This window comes from Lactuca serriola, chromosome 9 (genome assembly GCF_051521515.1).
Source record: "Lactuca serriola cultivar US96UC23 chromosome 9, Lser_US96UC23_V15, whole genome shotgun sequence".
Classification (NCBI taxonomy): domain Eukaryota; kingdom Viridiplantae; phylum Streptophyta; class Magnoliopsida; order Asterales; family Asteraceae; genus Lactuca; species Lactuca serriola.
The window spans coordinates 71,086,262-71,090,773 of NC_136416.1; positions in this window are offsets into that span (position 1 = coordinate 71,086,262).

The window sequence follows — 4,512 nt, forward strand, 5'->3', positions numbered from 1 at the left end:
GATGGCACATATCAAATTTGGTCGTCAGGCTCGGACGATGAAGAGATGCGAAACCCTACACACGAGGCAATGTTTGTTGTGCATGAGGAAGGAGAGGAAGAAAAGATAACCGGGCAGTGCTTTGTGACAACTTATATGCGTGTAAATCTCCAATGACTTCTCAACTACGTTCTCTTTTACAGTCTTTTAATATTCCTTTAAGTGCATATGATTCGATTTTATTTGAGTTTGATGCAGCCGATACTTATGTTAATGATTTACTTATTTCTACTAGTAATGAGGCTAAGAAGTCAAATGCTCAACTTTTAGAAATCCAGAAGGTGTTAGGTTCGAAGAAAATAAAAATCGAATACTTAGATATCCAAATCACAAATTTGATGTATGATAGGGATAGTCTAAATGCAAATGTTAAGCTTTTGTTAAAACAACAAAACATCGATTGTAACTCTGCTAAAAAGGTTGTATGGAAAATTGATAAGTTTGCATCGTTCTTCGGACATTAGTAAAGAACAACATAGGAAACTTTTGCTCTTTTTAGCTTTCGAAAGGGACAAAATTGATTATATTTCCTATGATTCTGAACAAACAATTGTTGATTTTGATAAAGTTCCACATAATAGATATGCATATGGAATAGTAAAAATTGATGAATGTTTAAATGACAATGAATTAGTTGATATTGTACATGACACCTTGACCAAAGACGAACAAATTAAGATTTTGAACAAAATTGAGAATTTGAAAACTGATCTTCAAAACAATTACGCTGATATTGAAGATGATTCTGACAATATTAGTAAAATTGAAGAGGAGGAAGTTATTGATTGTTCGCAGTTGTCTATCATCAATGTCGCTTCAATGGCTAAAGGCAAAGAAAAATGTTGTGATTCTGAGGTTAAAATTGACAATGACCAATCTTCAACTTCGAATTTTTTTGATCATAATCATATATCTGTCAAAGATAGTCAGACAGATAGTGACGATGATGAAGAAGTGTCAACAGAAACAAATGTTCAAGAAGTTTCGAAAGAAAACATCATACCTCGCATCGTTGAAGATCAAGTGTGTGAAGAGACAAAGGAATTCAACAAAGTCATGAAAGAAAAAGGTTCTCACTATCTTGAACCCAATTCTGTCATTTTTCCAAACCAAGTTTTATGTTACAACGGGAAATTGAGAAAGTGTAAAACCTGAAATAAACAAACTGGTTGAAGAGGACAATAAGAAAGCTTCAAAGGAAAGATTCTTTTCAAATCAAAGTACCATTGAAAACAACCTTACCAAAAACTCTTATACCTTTCGATGTCAAAAACCAAGTCGAACCTGGATTGTTAAAACTGACAAGTCTAAACTTGAAATACAAACAAATGTCAAAGTTACTGAAAAATCAAAACAAGTTTGGGTTGAAAAATCTAAAAAATCAAAATAAATTTCAAAGGAAGATGAAGTTATCTTTCAAAATGTCAAAATCAATTCTCAAACTTTTAAAGATCAAGTTGACAAGGTTTCGAAAGAAAACAAAATTTCAAAGAGACAAGAACGAAAGAAATTTTTTTGGCATAACATTGAATCACGAAAGAAACAAAATGTTTTGCTTAACAAATCTTCTGAAAAGAAAAAGTCTAACTGTGTTCAGACTTCTTTTGAAAAGAATCCAATAAATAAGCCAAATCCCACTCAAACTTCAAAGATTTCGTCTCCTTAAAAATCTCAAAATAATTCTTTTTATGGAACAAATTTTGAAATCAACTTCAAATTCTAATGTTCACACATCTTATCATGGGAATTATGTGCAAAATAAACAATCAAAGAGTTTTCATAAGAAGTCATCAAATCAAAGGTTTTCATCAAATAATTTTCAACGAAGTAATTTTCAATCAAGAGAACAAAAGGATTATCATCGAGTTCCAAATCAAAATCAAATTTTGAACTCTCGAAAGGCTTTTCAAAGAAATAATGTTGGTTATCAAAATCGTTATACTCCTCATGTTTTAAGATGAAAATCAACAAGATACTATGAGAAGTTGCAAGTTCATGGATGAAAATTCGAAACCCACACGCCTGATCCACCTCCTTTTCCAAATCCACCCTCAAAACAATCAGTAAAATCTTCATTTGTTAAAGGGAAAACAAATGTGAAGAATATCAATCATTGGTTGAAAGGTAAAGGAAAGATATTTCAATCTACGAAATTTTCTCAAGAAGTGATCAAGGAAGAGTATGAGAAGTATTTGAATGAATCAACGAATGGAAGTTCATCCTCACAAGAGTCGAATATTTCTGTCAAACATTGGAAATCTCTTCCAAAGGCAACGGTTCGTGTGAAACAAACTGAGAAGAAAAAGGAAAAATTCAATGAAGATTTTAAACCAACGAATACTTACTTTTCTGTGCCTTTAACTAACGAAGTAGACTTTGTTGATAGTCTCAAGTCTAAAGTTCGTAAATGGATCAAATGATCTTCGTTTCACAGTATATTTCAAACTAATAACCAAGGACCCAAACAGCCTTGGGGACCTAATTTCTTTCATTAAATGTGGGTCATGAGTGACAAGCAATATGATGACAAATGGTATATTGATAGTGGTTGCTCATGTCACATGACTGGACAAAAGGAGAATCTTCGTGATTTTAGGACTTTGGAGAATGCTGGAGTAGTGAAATTTGGCAACAACAACAAATACCATGTTCGAGGATATGAAAAAGTCACAAATGGGAATTTCACAGTCAACAAAGTTGCATATGTCGAAGGTTTTCAACATAACTTGATAAGTGTTTCACAACTTGTTGTAGGCACTGGCAATCAAGTGGTGTTTAACGAACAAGGCAGTGTGATTTCGAACATTAAAACAAAGCAAATCTTAATCAAATCCAAACGAAAAGGAGACATGTTTATTCTTGACATCAATACAATTGTTGGGATTTCCTCAGTTTGCTTACTTTCAAAAGCTTCGTCTGACGTTAGCTGGCTTTGGCATAGACGATTATCACATTTGAATTTTCAAAATTTAAATAAATTGGTGGTACAAGATCTGGTAAGAGGTTTACTTGTGTTAAAATTTGATAATGATACTTTGTGTGCAACTTGCGAACAAGGAAAGCAGCACAGACATGGTCATCTTATTATGATTGATTCGAAGATTGTTGAGCCTTTGGAATTACTTCACATTGATCTATGTGGACCCTCCACTGTTGAAAACCTACATTGATGGATATTGAATTGGCCAAGTCTTTGGACAAAGAGGTATCTGTTCCTCAAACTACTCATGTGAGAAAGGCAAGTTTAAACAAACTTGAAGATGGAGAAATCAGCTGAAGCCACTGGGAATTGTTTTCGTTGGAAAGAACACAAAGGGAAATAATTCGAAGTTTCTGTTCCCTATGTGTGATGTTGAAAGGTTTACAACACCTCATTACACAAATCTTCTGGTTCGAATGAATAGTTGTATTAAAAACAACGAGAAAAAAACTAAGATTCGAAAGATTGTGAACCGGTATGCTGAGATCAGAAGAGTTATTCATCAAACTGCGAAGATATTAATGACTTGATTCGTCACTGCTCATTAAGGGGGGGAATGTAGAGGTCGAATCTAGTTGTGAGGTGTCAAATCTTGTTGATAGTTTGTAATCTTATTACAAGGGCATTTTAGTGTTCGAAATCTAGTGTATCAGTCCCTTGTATTTTTTGTTCGCTTTCATCTTTCCTATAAATAGGGAAGCGTACTAGAGTAGAGAAGAACTTTTGCTTTTGCTCATTCGTGTAATCTTGTCTATTCTCTCTGTACTTGTTGAAAGCTAATTGGAGTCAAACAGATTATATTTACTTCTTGTGTTCATCAATCATACTTTACTCTGATCTTGTTATTTAATCTCGATTTCTTTGCAACTGCACTTTTCAAAACAAAAATTGATACAAACTTTTTAGCAAGTTTATCGTCAATCTTTTGGTTTTAGACAAAAAAAAAAGATTTCTGGAAAAACACTAAAATATATTTTTATTTAAAAAACATTCAACCTTTTTTCCCACAAAAAACCTCACATGTGACAATTTTATTTTTAAAATCTAATGTTAGCTTTCAAGTTTTTCCAATTAAAAGCATTTTCAATTTTAAAAATAAGTTATTATATTTTTTTGAGACTCAGTTAATATCTTGTTAGCATTAGAACTATAGTATATAATAATAGTTTTGGCAAAATGCATATTAAAATTTATTTGCATGATGTTTGTATATTATAAAAGATGAAGAACAATAGTCTATATTTAAAATATAATCTAATTTTTCATGTTTCCTCGTTAGAAAAAAAAAGAGTCAAACCGAAAAAAAAAATGCAATGAATCTAATCTTTTTTTTTTTTTTTTGGTTTAATTTGAGAAAATTCCATTATATAAGGTCTTTAGTGATATTTTAATTCGAAAGACTACTAATTTTCTTTTTCTTTATTATTATTATTATTATTATTATTATTATTATTATTATTATTATTATTAAGTGAAAATATACAAGGTTTTGA